Genomic DNA, 22,921 nt, shown 5'->3' on the forward strand with positions numbered 1-22,921 from the left:
CCTGGGCCCCTGGGACGCTCTGCTGTAGCACCACAGACCGGCAAGACTGCAGGATCCATCCTAGGACGGCGGCCTCACATCTGCAGGCGGAGCAGAGAAGCCGGAGAGGAGTTGAAACCCCGCCCACAGCTTCGTCCAAGACTCCGCCCACTGCAAGCGATGGCACCGCTGTTGGAGGAAAGTGCTGCGGCGCAGCTGAAAGGAGAGCCACAGGTGAGCCAGCGCAGCAGGCGACATTATCTCTGGAGTCACTGGGCTCCCCAGGTCCAAGCCAACGAACTGGCAGGGTTCTGAGGAAGGGACTCAGAGCCACAATCACCAATGAGCAGACGGAACAGGGAAGTGGGAGATCAGATGAGACCCCGATTATAGCTCCGCCCACAACTTGCAATGATGCTGCAGCCAGGCTTAGGATGAATCAAAATGCAAGTCGCATATTAAGATTTGATGCTCCCACATTTATACCGCAGCCTAGACCCCAGATTAGGAAACAACATCAGGCCACAAGTTCCGAGGTGACACCGCCTAGTGTGCCACAGGAAAATCACTGCCCCACAACAGGGAGATGGCAGTCATGACAACCAAGGGGAGGGAAGCTCCACCTCAGAAATTTCATACCCATTCCTTGGCACAGAGGAAGCGATAGATGCAGAAGGACCCCCCACTGAACTAGCAATGGATAATATGCTAAAAAACTTCTGCGACATCGTTAATAAAAAAATGGATGAAGGTTCCCTGATATTGGATAAATACTTATTCTCATTCAATGCATTAAACACGAGATCATCATGTACAGAGACAGCGTCTGAATCCTATGTCAGGGATGCACTAACTTCCATTGCTGAGAGCCTTGGTTCCTCCTCAACCGGGTCATCCTCAAGGTCTTCTCAATGTAGCTTCTCTTCATCCGAATGCGACTCGTACGCTTCCTCTATATACTCACTTGAAGAATTGGGCCTTCCTTATTCAGACAGTTCACCGACCCCTCTTATTTCCACAGCTCTGCTAAAGAGTCTACAAAAAGACATTGATTCACTAAAGTGTAACCTGATGAGTCTCGAAGATCACAAACGAAAAAACAACGTGAAAATCAGGGGAGTCCCGGAGACTGTTAAACCCCCCCACCTAAAAAGCTATATTTACAAAATGATCTCTAAATTTATACCTGATATTAACGATCCTAATTTCATTGAAAAAGCCTACCGAATTAAAAGGCCTGTGTCCCTCCTGCCAGACGTGCCAAGAGACATCATCGTCTCCTTTTTCCCAGCCTGGGTTAGAGGTAAACTATTTGACCTCTCCTCCGAAAAAAACTTCCTGCTCTCCCCATATAGTCACCTAACATTCTTCAGAGATTTGTCTAAAGAGACTTTGAAGAAGCGACGGGATTTTGCATCAGTTACGCGGGAGCTCCGGAGGTCCCATTTTGCTTATTCATGGTCGCCATCCTCTACTCTCTTGGTGAAACTCCTGTCCGGAACTGTACACATTACAACCCCTAAAGAGGGTTTATCCTTCCTGAAACAACATGGTCTGAACCCTTCTAGAACCTACAATGGCCCTACCTGAAGTGTAGTTCTGTTCTATACACAATGTCACCTATCTCTACTATAGATAAATCTCTTCCCAATAGTTAGCTTTGACAATGAGCCAGACTTTTTGCTGCCCACATAGTTGCAGGATCACCCGAGGGTGTTTCCTGGACATAATAAGCAACCATACAATTTACTGTAAGCTCGAGTTCGCAACAGGCCTTCACATTCTATTATATACTAATTACCTATTACAGTTTTTAGATGCTTATGAAGCGAACCGGTACAAAGTATTACTTATGTCACTTTAATAGCCTACTGAGTTATTTCATTTCCATTATGTTTATATTAACCTACTATGTGATCGCCTGTTTCCCCTATTGCTATAGGGGCTTATTTTCCTTATTTCTTTACCCCATCCCTCTCCTCCGTCCCTTCCTAACCTATCCTTTCCTATTAAAAGTTAAAACCCCAATAAAATATTTGAAAGAAAAAATGTAACAAAAGAAGCATTTCTCACCTGCTTACACATGCGATTCCAGAACTGCTGTTTCGGATTCCTCCATTCCCCAGTATACATAGCTGCAGAAATCATATCCCATCATACACATGATCTTTGCAGCCAATAGCTGGCATCTCGTGGTAATAGCTCATGCAAAAAATACAATTTCTATTGTCACTTTGAAAACATTGATTAAAGCACCACTTCAGCAGTTTTTAATTTATTTCACCCTGAAGTGGTGCCATTAATGTAAGCTCCCTGCCCTTAGCATTATACTCACGAGCCGCTGTCTTCGGCTGTACTCGGCGACGCTCTGGTCCTGATCTGCCATCTTGTGACTGCAACGTCTGACTGACCGAAAGTAAGGTAACAGTCACAAGTGATCAGTGTAAGTCTACAGGAGCCTCGTTCTGCCTCTCATAGACTTACATTGCGTTGTGACTTCCGGCTCACCCAGCAAACACTGGAGTGATCCGGCAGGTCACAAACTGCAAAAGACGCCCGGAGCAGCGTCCAGATCAAATGAAGACGGCGGCTAGTAAGTATATGACTAAGGGAAGGGAACTTAGATTAGTGACACAACTTCAGGGGTAGCTGCAGGATACAGAAAAATATATCTGGAAGTAAGGGTGCTTGTGGATTATTGTAGCAACTGCTATCCTCTGAAGCCCCAATAGCTACACCCTGACCAAGCAGGAAAGAGACAGCTTTGCGTACAGATAGTTAGCTGGGTTTAGGTCACTCCCTGACAAAGCAACTGAGCGAAACACCTGCTGCAGTGGTGATGTGGCTGTGTGGACCAGACTAGGCAATTGGGTCAGCATGTATTGATCATCCTGGGCATCTTTTTTGGTTAATTTTGAGGATTTTATTATTTATTTTGCACTAGTCATCTTATTGTGTCATATCGTTCTGCATCAATAATTTTTTATAATTTATTGTTGATGAATTAATTACATAAAATTATTTCTTGGCTATATATTTTTTACTCAGTTTTATATATGTTACATTATTATTATATATATATATATATATATATATATATATATATATATATATATACGTGTTTTTTTTTATTGTTATTTTTGGAACAATCATGAATACATTATCTAATCCATCTCTATGCTGATGACACACAACTATACATGTCATCCCCTGACCTTACCCCCACTGTACTACAGAACGCCACTGACTGTCTGTCTGCAGTCTCCAACATCATGTCCGCTCTCTATCTGAAACTCAACCTCTCCAAAACTGAACCTCTTCTGCTCCCGCCATCTACTAACCTCCCTAAATCTCTAAATCTGACATTTCCCTCTCCGTGGGTGGCACCATAATAACACCCCGGCAGCAGGCGCGCTGTCTGGGTGTTTTGTTTGACTCCGATCTCTCCTTCACCTCCCACATACAATCTCTTGCCCGCTCGTGCCGCTCACACCTAAAGAACATCTCTAGAATCCGCCCTTTTCTAACCATGGAGACAACAAAAACCCTCACTGTCGCCCTGATCCACTCCCGCCTGGACTACTGGAATGCTTTATTGATTGGCCTCCCCGTTACTCCACTTTCCCCTCTCCAGTCCATCCTTAATGCAGCAGCCAGGGTTGTCCATCTGGCTAATCGTTACTCAGATGCATCCGCTCTTCGCCAGTCATTACACTGGCTGCCCATTCATTACAGGATACAATTCAAAGTTCTTGTTCTCACCCACAAAGCTCTCCCCAGTACAGCACCCCCTTACATCTCCTCCCTCATTTCTTTCTATCGGCCTAACCGAACACTGAGCTCTGTAAACGACTTTCGAATAACCTCTGCACTAATCCGTACCTCCCACTCCCGACTCCAAGACTTCTTCCGTGCTGCGCCAATCCTCTGGAATGCTCTACCACAAGATATTAGGACCATCCACAACTTGCATAGTTTTAGGCGCTCCCTCAAAACACATTTGTTCAGAGGAGCCTACCACATTAACTAATCAAGATCATTTTATGTTTGTGTGTGTGTAGCCCATTCACTATCCCCATCCATCCCCCACCGCCTGAAGATGGCTGGACCATCATTGTAAATACATCATTGTAAATACACACCTGTGTTTTGTATCTCCCCCACCTCATTGTAGATTGTAAGCTCTCACGAGCAGGGTCGTCTTATTTTGCTTTATTATTGTATTGCTAACATTATTACCTATGATTGTTGTTTGAAACTGTTAAACTGTAAAGCGCTGCGGAATATGTTGGCGCTATATAAATAAAGATTATTATTATTATTATTATTATTATTAATTCATTACCATTAATTTCTAATTATTAGTCATTCATTTAATCTTGTTACCCCATGCATTAAATACATATATTTGTCTCTTCACCCCTCCAATTGTTTTTATAATAGTCTTTTTGTCTTTAACCCCTTCACCCCCAAGGGTGGTTTGCACGTTAATGACTGACCACTGTCCCTTTATGAGGTTATAACTCTGGAACGCTTCAACGAATCTTGGCGATTCTGACATTGTTTTCTCGTGACATATTGTACTTCATGATAGTGGTAAAATTTCTTCGATATAACTTGCGTTTATTTGTGAAAAAAACTAATATTTGGTAAAAATTTTGAAAATTTCGCAATTTTCCAACTTTGAATTTTTATGCCCTTAAATCACAGACATATGTCACGCAAAATACTTAACAAGTAACATTTCCCACATGTCTACTTTACATCAGCACAATTTTGGAACCAACATTTTTTTTTGTGACGGAGTTATAAGGGTTAAAAGTTGACCAGCAATTTCTCATTTTTACAACACCATTTTTTTTTAGGGACCACATCTCATTTGAAGTAATTTTGAGGGGTCTATATGATAGAAAATGCCCAAGTGTGACACCATTCTAAAAACTGCACCCCTCAAGGTACTCAAAACCACTTTCAAGAAGTTTATTAACCCTTCAGGTGTTTCACAGGAATTTTTGGAATGTTTAAATAAAAATGAACATTTAACTTTTTTTCACACAAAATTTATTTCAGCTCCAATTTGTTTTATTTTACCAAGGGTAACAGGAGAAAATAGACCCCAAAATTTGTTGTACAATTTGTCCTGAGTACGCTAATACCCCATATGTGGGGGTAAACCACTGTTTCGGCACATGGCAGAGCTCGGAAGGAAAGGAGCGCCATTTGACTTTTCAATGCAAAATTGACTGGAATTGAGATGGGACGCTGTCATGATTCCCCAATGGCATGGGAACATCAGAAACACAAAAATAACAGACTAGCTCTCGGGTGATGGAAACTCAAGCTGACCGTGACCTAAATCTACCACACAACTAACAGTAGCCAGGAAGCATTCCTACGGCTGCCTAGATGCCATGCGCCAGCCGGAGAACTAACTACGCCTGGAAGAGGAAGGAACAGACCTGGCTTACCTCTAGAGAAATTCCCCAAAGATGATAGTGGCCCCCACGTATATTAACGGTGAGTTCAGAGGAAAAGACATACACAGTATGAAGGTAGATTTAGCAAAGCGAGGTCCACTTACTAGATAGAGGAAGGATACAAAAGAGGACTTCACGGTCAGCTGAAAAACCCTTTCAAAAAACCCATCCTGAAATTACTTTAAGACTCCTGTGTCAACTCATGACACAGGAGTGGCAATTTCAGTCCACAAGAGCTTCCAGTAACAGGAAATAACAAAACTGTAAACTGGACAAGAAAAACAAAGCAATAAGGACAAGAGTCCACTTAGCTGATCAGCAGACTAGTAGCAGGAACATGCAACTGAAAGACTCAGGTTACAATGATGACCGGCAAGGAAGTGACTGGAGAGCAAAGCTAAATAGGAAACTCCCAAAACTGATGGAAGCAGGTGAGCTGAGGCAGAAAAGCACACACAAGTCTCCAGTACCACCAGCCACCACCAGGGGAGCCAAAAAAGCGGATCACAACAGTACCCCCCCCTTAAGGAGGGGGCACCGAACCCTCACAAGAACCGCCAGGGCGACCTGGATGAGCCCTATGAAAGGCACGAACCAAATCCGAGGCATGAACATCAGAGGCAGTTACCCAAGAATTATCTTCCTGACCATAGCCCTTCCATTTAACCAGATACTGGAGTCTCCGCCTGGAAATACGGGAGTCCAAGATCTTCTCTATAACGTACTCCAATTCACCCTCAACCAGCACAGGAGCAGGAGGCTCAGCAGAAGGAACCACCGGCACCTCGTATCTCCGCAACAACGACCGATGGAACACATTATGGATAGCGAAAGATGCCGGAAGGTCCAAACGAAAGGAAACAGGGTTAATAATCTCCAAAATCCTATAGGGACCGATGAACCGAGGCTTAAATTTAGGAGAAGAAACCCTCATAGGGACAAAACGGGAAGACAACCACACCAAGTCCCCAACACGAAGGCGAGGACCAACCCGACGCTGGCGGTTAGCAAACCGCTGAGTCCTCTCCTGGGACAAATTCAAATTGTCCACCACTTGTTCCCAAATCCGATACAACCGATCCACCACAGCATCTACTCCAGGACAATCCGAAGACTCCACCTGACCAGAAGAAAAACGGGGATGAAACCCCGAATTGCAAAAGAAGGGGGAAACCAAAGTGGCAGAACTGGCCCGGTTATTAAGAGCAAACTCCGCCAACGGCAAAAAGGCAACCCAATCATCCTGATCCGCAGACACAAAACACCTCAAATACGTCTCCAAAGTTTGATTAGTTCGCTCAGTCTGGCCATTAGTCTGAGGATGGAAGGCAGACGAAAAAGACAAATCAATGCCCAACCTGGCACAGAATGCCCGCCAAAATCTAGAAACGAACTGGGTACCCCTATCAGAAACGATATTTTCAGGAATACCATGCAAGCGAACCACATTTTGAAAAAACAAAGGAACCAACTCAGACGAGGAAGGCAACTTAGGCAATGGCACCAAATGAACCATCTTAGAAAAACGGTCACACACCACCCAGATAACAGACATCCTCTGAGAGACAGGAAGATCAGAAATAAAGTCCATCGAGATGTGCGTCCAAGGCCTCTTCGGGTTAGGCAAGGGCAACAACAACCCGCTAGCCCTAGAACAACAAGGCTTGGCCCGAGCACACACATCACAAGACTGCACAAAAACACGCACATCACGAGACAGAGATGGCCACCAGAAGGATCTAGCCACCAAATCCCTGGTACCAAAAATTCCAGGATGACCCGCCAGCGTAGAAGAATGAACCTCCGAGATGACTCTACTGGTCCAATCATCAGGAACAAACAGTCTACCAGGTGGACAGCGATCAGGTCTATCCGCCTGAAACTCTTGCAAAGCACGTCGCAGATCAGGGGAAATAGCGGATAATATCACCCCATCCTTAAGGATACCTGTAGGTTCCGAATCACCAGGGGAATCAGGCTCAAAACTACTAGAAAGGGCATCCGCCTTCACATTCTTAGAACCTGGTAGATATGAGACCACAAAATTAAACCGAGAGAAAAACAACGACCAGCGCACCTGTCTAGGATTCAGGCGCCTGGCAGACTCAAGATAAATCAGATTCTTGTGATCAGTCAAAACCACCACCTGATGTCTAGCACCCTCAAGCCAATGACGCCACTCCTCAAATGCCCACTTCATGGCCAAAAGCTCCCGATTACCGACATCATAATTTCTTTCGGCGGCAGAAAATTTTCGAGAAAAGAACGCACAAGGTCTCATCACTGAGCAATCGGAACTTTTCTGCGACAAAACCGCCCCCGCTCCGATCTCGGAAGCATCGACCTCAACCTGAAAGGGGAGAGAGACATCGGGCTGGCGCAACACAGGGGCAGACGAAAAGCGGCGCTTAAGTTCCCGAAAGGCCTCCACAGCGGCAGAGGACCAATTGGCAACATCAGCACCCTTCTTAGTCAAATCCGTAAGAGGCTTAGCAACACCAGAAAAACCAGTTATAAATCGACGATAAAAATTAGCAAAGCCCAAGAACTTCTGAAGACCTTTTAGAGAAGTAGGCTGCGTCCAGTCACAAATAGCCCGAACCTTGACAGGGTCCATCTCAACAGAAGAAGGGGAAAAAATGTACCCCAAAAAGGAAATCTTTTGAACCCCAAAAACACACTTAGAACCCTTTACACACAGAGAATTCTCCCGCAAGACCTGAAAAACCCTCCTGACCTGCTGAACATGAGACTCCCAGTCCTCAGAAAAAATCAAAATATCGTCCAAATACACAATCATAAATTTATCCAGATATTCACGGAAAATATCATGCATAAAGGACTGAAAAACTGAAGGCGCATTAGAAAGGCCGAAAGGCATTACTAAATACTCAAAGTGGCCCTCAGGCGTATTAAATGCGGTTTTCCACTCATCCCCTTGCTTAATTCGCACCAAATTATACGCCCCACGGAGATCAATCTTGGAGAACCACTTAGCCCCCCTTATGCGAGCAAACAAATCAGTAAGCAGCGGCAACAGATACTGATATTTGACAGTAATTTTATTCAGGAGTCGATAATCAATACAAGGCCTCAGCGAGCCATCCTTTTTAGAGACAAAGAAAAACCCAGCTCCTAAAGGTGATGAAGAAGGACGAATATGTCCCTTTTCCAGGGACTCCTTAACATATTCTCGCACGGCAGCATGCTCAGGTACCGATAGGTTAAACAAACGACCCTTTGGAAATTTACTGCCTGGAATCAGATCTATGGCGCAATCACACTCTCTGTGGGGAGGGAGAGAACCAATTTTAGGCTCTTCAAAAATATCCCCAAAATCCGACAAAAATGCAGGAATCTCAGAGGGAATAGATGACGAGATAGGAACCAAAGGTATGTCCCCATGAGCCCCCCGACATCCCCAGCTTAACACAGACATAGTTTTCCAGTCCAGTACTGGGTTATGAGATTGTAACCATGGTAATCCAAGCACTAAAACATCATGTAAATTATACAACACGAGGAAGCGAATCATCTCCTGATGGTCTGGAGTCATACGCATAGTCACTTGCGTCCAGAACTGTGGTCTATTACAAGCCAGAGGTGTAGAATCAATACCCTTCAGAGGTATAGGAACTTCCAGAGGCTCCAAATCAAACCCACAGCGCCTGGCGAAGGACCAATCCATGAGACTCAGAGCGGCGCCAGAGTCCACATAGGCATCCACGGTAATAACTGATAATGAACAAATCAGAGTTACAGACAGAAGAAATTTAGACTGTAAAGTGCCAATAGAAACAGATTTGTCAACCTTCCTAGTACGTTTAGAGCATGCTGATATAACATGCGCGGAATCACCACAGTAGAAGCACAAGCCATTTTTGCGCCTATAATTCTGCCGCTCGCTTCTTGACAGAATTCTGTCACATTGCATTTTCTCTGGCGTCCCTTCAGAAGATACCGCCAAATGGTGCACGGGTTTGCGCTCCCGCAAACGCCGATCAATCTGAATCGCCATTGTCATGGACTCATTCAGACCTGTGGGCGTAGGAAACCCCACCATGACATCCTTAACGGCATCAGAAAGGCCCTCTCTGAAATTTGCCGCTAGGGCACACTCATTCCACTGAGTAAGCACAGACCATTTACGAAATTTTTGGCAGTATATCTCAGCTTCATCTTGCCCTTGGGACAGGGCTATTAAAGCTTTTTCAGCTTGAATCTCCAAATTAGGTTCCTCATACAGCAACCCTAAAGCCAGAAAAAACGCATCCACATTGAGCAACGCAGGATCCCCTGGTGTCAATGAAAATGCCCAATTTTGAGGGTCACCTCGCAGTAACGAAATCACAATTTTAACCTGCTGAACAGGATCTCCAGAGGAGTGAGGTCTGAGAGAAAGGAATAATTTACAATTACATTTGAAATTCAGAAATCGAGATCTATCTCCGGAAAATACCTCTGGTGTAGGAATCTTAGGTTCAGAAATAGGAGTACGTATAACATAATCTTGTAAATTCTGAACCTTCGTAGCAAGATTATTTAAACCTGCAGCCAAACTCTGAGGGTCCATCCTTAAACCGGAGAGATCAGAGCCATTCAAGGATTAGAAGGAGAGAAAGGCAAGGCTGTAAATAGAGCAGAAATACAACTGAGCCAACTAAGTAGCAAACATGGGAGGAAAAAAAAAAAAAAAATCTACAGACTTCTTTTACTCTCCTTTCTTCTGCCAATTACTTTAACAGCGGCCGGTCATACTGTCATGATTCCCCAATGGCATGGGAACATCAGAAACACAAAAATAACAGACTAGCTCTCGGGTGATGGAAACTCAAGCTGACCGTGACCTAAATCTACCACACAACTAACAGTAGCCAGGAAGCATTCCTACGGCTGCCTAGATGCCATGCGCCAGCCGGAGAACTAACTACGCCTGGAAGAGGAAGGAACAGACCTGGCTTACCTCTAGAGAAATTCCCCAAAGATGATAGTGGCCCCCACGTATATTAACGGTGAGTTCAGAGGAAAAGACATACACAGTATGAAGGTAGATTTAGCAAAGCGAGGTCCACTTACTAGATAGAGGAAGGATACAAAAGAGGACTTCACGGTCAGCTGAAAAACCCTTTCAAAAAACCCATCCTGAAATTACTTTAAGACTCCTGTGTCAACTCATGACACAGGAGTGGCAATTTCAGTCCACAAGAGCTTCCAGTAACAGGAAATAACAAAACTGTAAACTGGACAAGAAAAACAAAACAATAAGGACAAGAGTCCACTTAGCTGATCAGCAGACTAGTAGCAGGAACATGCAACTGAAAGACTCAGGTTACAATGATGACCGGCAAGGAAGTGACTGGAGAGCAAGGCTAAATAGGAAACTCCCAAAACTGATGGAAGCAGGTGAGCTGAGGCAGAAAAGCACACACAAGTCTCCAGTACCACCAGCCACCACCAGGGGAGCCAAAAAAGCGGATCACAACAGGACGCCATGTTGCATTTGGAGAGCCCCTGATGTGCCTAAACATTGAAACCCCCCCACAAGTGACACCATTTTGGAAAGTAGACCCCCTAAGGAACTTATCTAGATGTGTGGTGAGCACTTTGACCCAACAAGTGCTTCACAGAAGTTTATAATGCAGCGCCGTAAAAATAAAAAATCATATTTTTTCACAAAAATGATCTTTTCGCCCCCAATTTTTTATTTTCCCAAGGGTAAGAGAAGAAATTGGACCCCAAAAATTGTTGTGCAATTTGTCCTGAGTACGCTGATACCCCATATGTGGGTGTAAACCATTGTTTGGGCGCAGGGCAGAGCTCGGAAGGGAAGGAGCGCCATGTGACTTTTCAATGCAAAATTGACTGGAATTGAGATGGGACGCCATGTTGTATTTGGAGAGCCCCTGATGTGCCTAAACATTGAAACCCCCCACAAGTGACACCATTTTGGAAAGTAGACCCCTTAAGGAACTTATCTAGATGTGTGTTGAGCACTTTGACCCAACAAGTGCTTCACAGAAGTTTATAATGCAGAGCCGTAAAAATAAAAAATCATATTTTTTCACAAAAATGATCTTTTCGCCCCCATTTTTTTATTTCCTCAAGGGTAAGAGAAGAAATTAGACCACAAAAGTTGTTGTGCAATTTGTCCTGAGTACGACGATACCCCATATGTGGGAGTAAACCACTGTTTGGGCGCATAGCAGAGCTCGGAAGGGAAGGAGCGCTATTTTACTTTTCAATGCAAAATTGACTGGAATTAAGATGGGATGCCATGTTGCGTTTGGAGAGCCTCTGATGAGCCTAAACATTAAAAACCCCCATAAGTGACACCATTTTGGAAAGTAGACCCCCTAAGGAACTTATCTAGATGTGTTTTGAGAGCTTTGAACCCCCAAGTGTTTCACTACAGTTTACAACGCAGAGCCGTGAAAATAAAAATTATTTTTTTTTTCACAAAAATGATTTTTTAGCCCCCAGTTTTGTATTTTGACAAGGGTATCAGGATAAATTGGACCCCAAAAGTTGTTGTCCAATTTGTCCTGAGTACGCTGATACCCCATATGTGGGGGGGAACCACTGTTTGGGCGCATGACAGAGCTCGGAAGGGAAGGAGCACCATTTGGAATGCAGACTTAAATGGATTGGTCTGCAGGCGTCACGTTGCATTTGCAGAGCCCCTGATGTACCCAAACAGTACAAACCCCCCACAAGTGACCCCATATTGGAAACTAGACCCCCCAAGGAACTTATCTAGATGTGTTTTGAGAGCTTTGAACCCCCAAGTGTTTCACTACAGTTTATAACGCAGAGCCGTGAAAATAAAAATTCTTTTTTTTTTTTCACAAAAATGATTTTTTAGCCCCCAGTTTTGTATTTTCACAAGGGTATCAGGATAAATTGGACCCCAAAAGTTGTTGTCCAATTTGTCCTGAGTACGCTGATACTCCATATGTGGGGGGGGGAACCACTGTTTGGGCGCATGACAGAGCTCGGAAGGGAAGGAGCGCCATTTGGAATGCAGACTTAAATGGATTGGTCTGCAGGCGTCACGTTGCATTTGCAGAGCCCCTGATGTACCCAAACAGTACAAACCCCCCACAAGTGACCCCATATTGGAAACTAGACCCCCCAACGAACTTATCTAGATGTGTTTTGAGAGCTTTGAACCCCCAAGTGTTTCACTACAGTTTACAACGCAGAGCTGTGAAAATAAAAAATCGTTTTTTTCTGACAAAACTTATTTTTTGGCCCCCAGTTTTGTATTTTTCCAAGGGTAGCAGGAGAAATTGGACCCCAAAAGATGATGTCCAATTTGTCCTGAGTACGCTGATACCCCATATGTTGGGGTAAACCCCTGTTTGGGCACACGGGAGAGCTCTGAAGGGAAGGAGCACTGTTTTCCTTTTTTCAACGCAGAATTGGCTGGAATTCAGATCGGATGCCATGTCCCGTTTGGAGAGCCCCTGATGTGCCTAAACAGTGGAAACCCCCCAATTATAACTGAAACCCTAATCCAAACACACCCCTTACCCTAATCCCAACAGTAACCCTAACCACTCCTCTAACCCAGACACACCCAACCCTATTCCCAACCGTAAATGTAATCCAAACCCTAACCCTATCTTTAGCCCCAACCCTAACTGTAGCCCCAACCCTAGCCCCAACCCTAGCCCTAACCCTAGCCCTAACCCTAGCCCTATCACTAGCCCTAACACTAGCCGTAACACTAGCCCTAACCCTAGCCCTAACCCTAGCCCCAACCCTAGCCCCAACCCTAGCCCTAACCCTAGCCCCAAACCTAGCCCCAACCCTAGCCCCAATCCTAGCCCTAACCCTAGCCCCAACCCTAGCCCTAACCCTAGCCCCAACGCTAGCCCTAACCCTAACCCTAGCCCTAACCCTAGCCCCAACCCTAGCCCTAACCCTAGCCCCAACCCTAGCCCTAACCCTAGCCCCAACCCAAGCCCTAACCCTAACCCTAGCCCTAACTCTAGTCCTTACTCTAGCCCTAAGCCTAACCCTAATGGGAAAATGGAAATAAATACATTTTTTAATTTTTTTATTTTTCCTTAACTAAGGGGGTGATGAAGGGGGGTTTGATTTACTTTTATAGCGGGTTTTTTAGCGGATTTTTATGATTGGCAGCCGTCACACACTGAAAGACGCTTTTCATTGCAAAAAATATTTTTTGCGTTACCACATTTTGAGAGCTATAATTTTTCCATATTTGTGTCTACAGAGTCATGTGAGATCTTGTTTTTTGCGGGACGAGTTGACATTTTTATTGGTAACATTTTCGGGCACGTGACATTTTTTGATCGCTTTTTATTCCGATTTTTGTGAGGCAGAGTGATCAAAAACCAGCTATTCATGAATTTCTTTTGGGGGAGGCGTTTATACCGTTCCGCGTTTGGTAAAATTGATAAAGCAGTTTTATTCGTCGGGTCAGTATGATTACAGCGATATCTCATTTATATAATTTTTTTATGTTTTGGCGCTTTTATACGATAAAAACTATTTTATAGAAAAAATAATTATTTTGGTATCGCTTTATTCTCAGGACTATAACTTTTTTATTTTTTTGCTGATGATGCTGTATGGTGGCTCGTTTTTGCGGGACAAGACGACGTTTTCAGCGGTACCATGGTTATTTATATCAGTCTTTTTGATCGCATGTTATTCCACTTTTTGTTCGGTGGTATGATAATAAAGCGTTGTTTTTTGCCTCGTTTTTTTTTTTTTTTCTTACGGTGTTTACTGAAGGGGTTAACTAGTGGGGCAGTTTTATAGGTTGGGTCGTTACGGACGCGGCGATACTAAATATGTGTACTTTTATTGTTTGTTTTTTTAATTTAGCTAAAGAAATGTATTTATGGGAATAATAAAAAAAATTTTTATTATTTATTTAGGATTTTTTTTTTTTTTTTTTTACACACATGTGGAGAATTTTTTTTTTACTTTTTTACTTTGTCCCAGGGGGGGACATTACAGATCGTTGATCTGACAGTGTGCACAGCACTCTGTCAGATCTGCGATCTGCTGTGCAGGGCTGCAGGCTTACCAAGCGTCTGCTCTGAGCAGGCACTCGGTAAGCCACCTCCCTCCCTGCAGGACCCGGATGCCGTGGCCATCTTGGATCCGGGACCTGCGGCGAGGAGGGAGGTAGGAGACCCCCGGAGCAACGCGATCACATCGCGTTGCTCCGGGGGTCTCAGGGAAGCCCGCAGGGAGCCCCCTCCCTGCGCGATGCTTCCCTATACCGCCGGTACACCGCGATCATGTTTGATCGCGGTGTGCCGGGGGTTAATGTGCCGGGGGCGGTCCGTGACCGCTCCTGGCACATAGTGCCGGATGTCAGCTGCGATATGCAGCTGACACCCGGCCGCGATCGGCCGCGCTCCCCCCGTGAGCGCGGCCGATCGCGTATGACGTACTATCCCGTCGGTGGTCATACGGGCCCATCCCACCTCGACGGGATAGTACGTCAGATGTCAGAAAGGGGTTAAGGGGGTTTTCCCATGAACAAAAGTTCATTTTAATCTGTAATCTGTAGATCTTGTAATAGTAATAATTTCCACAATTGGATGTGTTCATAAATAATGTTCCTGTGCTGAGATAATCTTATAAATGTGCCACTGCTGTGTACTGTGTAATAGTTGTGTCTGCACAATCAGATATGGCCATTACACAGTACACAGCAGGGGCACATTTATAAGGTTATTATTACAATATCTACTGATTAAAATGAACTTTTTTTGTGGGAAACACCCTTTAATGTTTTTTTAATGTGCAGTCACAGTATGTTTAGATAAAGGCATTTTTTGCGATTGAGTTTATTTTCTTTGCTTTTTCTTGACAATATTTTGATTTTTGTGTTACAATCTAGTCTAGCCTGTATATACTATAATTGTGGGTTATTCAGGTTCTTTCTTCTAAAAATGGGTTTTATCCTTTGAAGTCCTTACAGTTACACACTGACTAAATAGGAAAGCGACAGCTCCCTGATCGTTAGCTGTGTTTGGGATCAAAAAATATACATTTTAATGGAGAAATGTGAATTGTTCTATAGCGTGCATGATTCTGCAGTGAAATTCCAGGTAGTTGTGCAGCGCCCCAGAGTCCTGGTCGTTGCAGTACTGTGGCTCCGCCACTATGGGGAGCTACGGTGCGTCCGATGGCACTGAAGGAGTTCATCTGATCAGGTATCACAGACACCAATACATTTCACAGCTGGGCCTCCGGGGGGAGCTAAGGGTGCTATTCATTAGGCCACTCCCCACCATAGTGGGTAAACTGGGGGTCAGGCAGGAAGTTAGATCAGAAAGCTGACTGGATTGGACGAAGCAACACCTAGTGGCAGAGGGTGTTGTGGAGGAAGAGACAGTAGGGTCTCTGTCAGGGGTGGGATCCTGACAGAGGCTTGGCATTGGAAAGAACGTAACGGGTCCGCGCCAGCTCCGGGAAGCGGCGGGGCCCCAAGAAAGGACTAGAAGCGAGATAGATTGTGCTGAGTGAGAAACGAGATCAAGCGATAGGAGAATTCCAGTAGGGGTCGTGCTGTAAGACCGGAGCAACACCCTACTGAGGCGCACTACCGGTGGCCGGAACGCCGAGGGAGTATTATAACATTCAGCTTCAAGCAATACTCTAAACAGCGGCAGGACAGTCAGTTTAAGGCGGGCTGTCTAACACATATCACCTATGAAGTCTTGGGAGGCAATTGCGGGAGAGGGGCGTCTCTAGGGTCCCGGAAGAACTCCAGGCCTACCCGACAAACGGGTGCCGTTCTAACTGTAACATCAGGAAGGGACGGACGATTAGAAGAACATCATTTAATCGAGTTGTGAGGGAACTTAAGAAACAGACACAACAGTTGTGGGGTACTTTCCGTAAGCACAGCAGGGAAGGACTACAACACATAGCGCTAAGAAGGAAGGCACCGATTTCCACCTGTGAAGAGAACTCTGGAGGTGCCATTGGACCGGCCGGACTTGCGCAGCTTGGTGAACCGTATTCTGGACTGAGGACTCAGAGATCTCCAGTAAAGAGGTAAAGAGACTGCAACCTGGTGTCCTCGTTATTTACCGCGACCTGCACCCCACAACTGCACCGTTACAACACCACTTACTGCACCGGACGTCCCCCACTGACAGACAGGGCCACGGACCGGGTCTAGCCACCGTGACAACTCCAGGACTGAGACCCAGAGGCCCGGCTCCGGGTACCCCTAGGCCCTGCGGCGGTGTGGGGGCGCTCCAACTTGGCGTCACGAACAGGATCTACTTAAGCCTGAAGAATCAGGTCATGTGTGCCTAGGAACTGTGATTTACTGTGCTTGGACTGTACTTTGTTGCAAAGACTGTGTTGCGCCATTTACCGCCAAAAGTTCCCGCCAAAAATCCGCCGCCATTACAGCGCTGAAGAGAGCGTAAGAAGAGAAGAGGGGCGTGAAGTGGGCGTAGACAAGCTGGAGAGCGCGAACAGCGATGGCCGCCCAGTCTAAGTATTTCTGTGTCCTGAGGACGTGCCCGTCAACAGCCGAGGTCCGCCTCCTGATCTTGGTTGGAGGGTGGAGACCATGGGGACGGGGCCGCCCACGAAAGAGACCGCGGGAAGAAGACATTGGAAGAAAGGCAAAGATGGCGACACCAGGAGCACCACGTGGGGCCGACCCAGCCCGGCCGGAGGCTGTGCAACCTGACATAGCCCCAGAAGCGCCAACGCTGCGGGGTCTGACCCTTACAGGGCCACCAATGGGCTGACCCCCTTTGCCGCTGTCGGAGGAATGTGTGGCTGCAGCCGAGGCCCGACAGCTAGCCCGCCGGCTGGAGGCCGATGCCCGCGCGCTCACTCGGCTAGGCCAGCCCACGGAGATCCGTCTGGCCCCAGTGTCCCCTGTTCCCTCCCACTTGGCCGCGGCTGGAAATACGCTACCGACGCCGGGCCTCAAGATCATGCCGGACGCCGAGCATTTACGGCGTCTGATGGCAGCATGGCGGAGCCGAACCCAGCCTGCAACGCAGATTGATCTGGTCAGAGCCCCGGAGATCCCGCCATCACACTGGGGTGTGGTAATCTCATTCAACCCCCGATATGGACGTGGGGTTATCCAGGAAATTGGGGAGCCACTGCAAATCCACGTGGAACGGGAAGAAGTGGAGCCCTGCAGCGGAAGATTCCCCTGCGACCTGGAGCCAGGTGATGCGGTGACGTACACCCGATGGAGGAGGGCTACGGGAGAAGCTGGCTGGATGGCGCGAGGCGTACAGCGGTGTACTGCCTTCCAAGCTGCTGCCGGAACACCGGAAGAGGGTGACCCCGTGGGGAAAGCAGCGGAGCCCGGCCCCGCGGAACCACGAGAAGCCCGGCCTCGCCGTGCCCCGGAGGGACGTGTGCGCCTGCCAGTAAGAAGGGCCTCCCGGCGAGGGATTTTATCGCTGCTGGGACCGGAGCCGCGTCCTGGCTCGCCAGTGCGACCTGTTGGCCTGGTGAGGCCAGATCGGAGACCACCACAGTAAGATTTTACTGTACTTTCTTACTTGTAAATAGTTACTGTTTTATTGCTTTTATGTTGCTGCTAAACCCGTTCAGGGTTAACTCTAAAGGGGATCCTTCTATGGACCTGGGATCCCTATTGTTTTGTTTTCTTGTTTGTCTTTCAAGTTTTTGCACAAAAGTTTACAGAACTGCTGAAATCATGAACAGTGCATGATCCGAACTTTTTGTATATAGTTTGCACCTTATTAAAGGCGCTCCCTACTGGTTTTACTTAAAGAAAGACTCTTTGCGAAGATACCGCACTGGAACCTTTGTTGAGTATGGACTGGTAGCTTGAGAAGATACGCTACCTCATAGAGACTTGGTCCTCTCTTAAAGGGGATGTTCATTTGTCACGCTTCGATAGTAATATTGCTTAAGATGAGTAGCAATAATGTCTTGACCAAAGGAAATGATGATAATGTTTGTATGAGAAAAGTTATATGTGTTTAACTGGTTAAATGTGAAGAAATATTGATAATGTGCTTTGAGAAGTAAAAGATAGAAGAAGGATGCAGTGGACCCGTAGAGATAGACGTGGTGTCCAGCATGCATAGTAGACAGAAAGATAATGAGAAGGCTAATGTTCGATAGAAAATGTTTTTGATAATGCTGATGGATAATTAATGGGGATAGAAGGTAAACCCTGAGTTCTCATAGGAGTCAAGAAGAGATGGCTCAGTGCTCTAAAACTGAAAGTAATGTTATGTTCTATACTGTGTATAGTAGTTGAAAAGGCAGTAGGCCCTGGCTGAACGGGACGGTCCTGTAACTGAAAGGAGAGGCAGTAGGTCTGGTGCCGATAGGACAGGCGGTCCTGCAGATTTAAAGAAGGAGAATGAGAAAGTTAAAATGCCTTATAATGTGATTATAGGAAGGTCTTTAGTGGATTAAGAGTGTATGTCCTTAAAGGCAAAGTTAAATTATTGTTCAACAATCTTGCACTTAGTAGAATACCCGGTTGGGTAACGGGAGTTATTTATAACCTGTAATTTATAATGTTAACTATGTTTGTAACGTTCAAGTGTCCTCACCTCCCATAAAGGGAAGCTCTGTTCAAATATGCTTATTGTTATTGCACTCAACAAAATTGTATGTCTTTTTGCTAACTTGTATTGTTGTTTTCTTCCCAGTCCCGGAGTACTGTGTTTAACCAGGGGGGAGTGCAGCGCCCCAGAGTCCTGGTCGTTGCAGTACTGTGGCTCCGCCACTATGGGGAGCTACGGTGCGTCCGATGGCACTGAAGGAGTTCATCTGATCAGGTATCACAGACACCAATACATTTCACAGCTGGGCCTCCGGGGGGAGCTAAGGGTGCTATTCATTAGGCCACTCCCCACCATAGTGGGTAAACTGGGGGTCAGGCAGGAAGTTAGATCAGAAAGCTGACTGGATTGGACGAAGCAACACCTAGTGGCAGAGGGTGTTGTGGAGGAAGAGACAGTAGGGTCTCTGTCAGGGGTGGGATCCTGACAGAGGCTTGGCATTGGAAAGAACGTAACGGGTCCGCGCCAGCTCCGGGAAGCGGCGGGGCCCCAAGAAAGGACTAGAAGCGAGATAGATTGTGCTGAGTGAGAAACGAGATCAAGCGATAGGAGAATTCCAGTAGGGGTCGTGCTGTAAGACCGGAGCAACACCCTACTGAGGCGCACTACCGGTGGCCGGAACGCCGAGGGAGTATTATAACATTCAGCTTCAAGCAATACTCTAAACAGCGGCAGGACAGTCAGTTTAAGGCGGGCTGTCTAACACATATCACCTATGAAGTCTTGGGAGGCAATTGCGGGAGAGGGGCGTCTCTAGGGTCCCGGAAGAACTCCAGGCCTACCCGACAAACGGGTGCCGTTCTAACTGTAACATCAGGAAGGGACGGACGATTAGAAGAACATCATTTAATCGAGTTGTGAGGGAACTTAAGAAACAGACACAACAGTTGTGGGGTACTTTCCGTAAGCACAGCAGGGAAGGACTACAACACATAGCGCTAAGAAGGAAGGCACCGATTTCCACCTGTGAAGAGAACTCTGGAGGCGCCATTGGACCGGCCGGACTTGCGCAGCCTGGTGAGCCGTACTCTGGATTGAGGACTCAGAGATCTCCAGTAAAGAGGTAAAGAGACTGCAACCTGGTGTCCTCGTTATTTACCGCGACCTGCACCCCACAACTGCACCGTTACAACACCACTTACTGCACCGGACGTCCCCCACTGACAGACAGGGCCACGGACCGGGTCTAGCCACCGTGACAACTCCAGGACTGAGACCCAGAGGCCCGGCTCCGGGTACCCCTAGGCCCTGCGGCGGTGTGGGGGCGCTCCAGTTGTATTTATAGAAAAATTCACAGAAGAATGGAAATTATCATTTAAAGGAATTGACTACTTTTTTTTTTTTTACCGGAGTGGGATTATCAATCTGGAAGAAATTGTATTTCTTTGTACTTCGACTAATTAAAATCAGACTGCTAATCTTTGAAAATCTGGCTCCTATATGGTCAAATAGGGGTATTTATTGTATGATAAATGACAAATAAAGCAATGCTTTCTGATATGAAGCAGTGGGATTATGTGATATGATCTGACAGATAATGAGACAGACTTTCAAGTTTCTAATCAACCTGATTAATTATTCAGTATAAATTATAAAGGTTCTTTATATAAAAAAAAAGTGCTGAAAAGTTAGATTCTTTGGTTTATTGATTTTTAAAGGAACATATTCCATTAAAGTATTTATTACGTGTGTCATAAATGCTCAGTAGACTGAGGTCCCTCCTCCAGAACTCCAACATGTTCTGACCCCCTTTTGTTGTAAAGCAGCGTTCAGCTTCCATGGTCACTATGTGAGATAAAACTTTTTCCTATTTTTGTGATTCCATAGTAATAATATTAGCAATTGAAATAATACGTTTCAGTGCAAGGTGCTCACTGTACACAGAGGAACCTTAGGTGTCAAAGACCTCGCCCCCTATCCTGGATCTCATCATACTTTACTAACTGCACATTTAGCGTTTCCTACTCCCATACTACCTCTTCATCTCGCCCCCTCTTTCTGTTGGTGTTTCTCAAGGCTCTGTCCTAAGGCCCTTACTCTTCTCAATCTATACCCTTGGCCTAGGACTACTCATAAAGTCCCATGGATTCCAGTACCATCTATATGCCGATGACACTCAGATCTACCTCTCTCGCCCAGATGTCACCTCTCTGCTCTCCAGAATCCCAGAGTGTCTATCAGCCATATCCTCCTTCTTCTCCTCTCGCTTCCTCAAACTCAATGTGAACAAAGCTGAACTAATTATCTTTCCTCCATCTCACACATCTTCCCTACCTGATCTATCTATCACAATAAATGAATTCACACTTCCCCGGTCCAGGTAATCCGCTGTCTCGGAGTAACCCTGAACTCTGCCTTGTCCTTTAAACCGCACATCCAAGCTCTTTCCACCTCCTGTCACCTCCAGCTTAAAAATATTTCCAGAATCCGTTCTTTCTTCAACACTCACTCTACCAAAATGCTTGTGCATGCCCTTATCATCTCTCGCCTTGACTACTGCAACATCCTCCTTTGTGGGCTACACTTTAACACTCTTGCACCCCTACAGTCCATCCTCAAATCTGCTGCCCAACTAATTAATCTCTCTCCTTGCTACACTACTGCTTCCCCTCTTTGCAAATCCCCTCACTGGATACGCTGGGAAATTGGGAGCCAGTTTAAACTACTAGTGGGAAGGAGGTTGCGCAGTGCACAGGCACCAGGAAAGGTCAGAGAGGCCCGGCGCCTGCTCACTGTAGTACTTTGCTCTGCCCTCAACAGGGCAGACAAAGTACGCCTGCGCCGGAGCTGCGTCAGGAAGACAAGAAGAGGACGTCATCGCATGAAGATGGGAGGCGCCGGACCCAGACCGCAACACCCATCGGGCCGCAGCGGGACCGCCGCTGGGTGAGTATAATATAACCTGTTTTTCTTACCTTTCAGGTTACATCGGGGGTTTATCTACAGCATTACAGAATGCTGTAGATAAGCCCCTGATGCCGGTGGCCTTAGCTCATATACGATTTTTGGAGTGACAGATTTCCTTTAAGACGATTTTTTTCAGCACATTTTTTTGTGCTGAAAAATCCCTCCTCGGCTTATACTTGGGTGAGGGACCCAGAAGACAGAGGGGGAGCAGCAGCGGCGGAGCAGCGGGTCACAGTAGGCCGGAGCTGGCTGCTGCAGCTAAAGCCTGTGCCTGCTGCTAAAGAGAAATTAATATTTACTGCACTCGCAGTGAATGTTCATTTCTCTTCAATAGAGGGCACAGTGTCAGTCACAGCTGCCGGCTTCCTGCAGCTGCCGGACGATAATATGTGCCCGCTACTTAAGGGAATGAATATGCACTGACCTCCACACCCAGTTTTTCTTTAAGAAGCCCTCCTACTCTGCACTCATTATCTTTATTAATTGAACCTGTTTGAACTCGTTACCTGTATAAAGGACACCTGTCCACACACTCAGTCATACTCCAACCTCTCCACCGTGGCCAAGACCAAAGAGCTGTCTAAGGATACCAGGGAGACAGTTGTAGACCTGCATAAGGTTGGGATGGGCTACAGGACAATAGGCAAGCAGCTTGGTGAGAAGGCAGCAGCTGTTGGCACAATTATTAAAAATTGGAAGAAACACAAGATGACTTTCAATCCTCCTTGTTCTGGGGCTCAATGCAAGATCTCGCCTCGTGGGGTAAGGATGATTTTGAGAAAAGTCAGATATCAGCCCAGAACTACACAGGAGGACCTGATCAACGACCTGAAGAGAGCTGTGACCACAGTCTCAAACATTATCGTTAGTAACACACTACACTGTCATAGATTCAATTCCTGCAGAGCATGTAAGGTTCCCCTGTTTATGCTAGCACATGTCCAGGCCCATATGAAGTTCACCAGTGACCAT

Source organism: Ranitomeya variabilis, chromosome 2 (genome assembly GCF_051348905.1).
Source record: "Ranitomeya variabilis isolate aRanVar5 chromosome 2, aRanVar5.hap1, whole genome shotgun sequence".
In the NCBI taxonomy this organism is placed as follows: Eukaryota; Metazoa; Chordata; class Amphibia; order Anura; family Dendrobatidae; genus Ranitomeya; species Ranitomeya variabilis.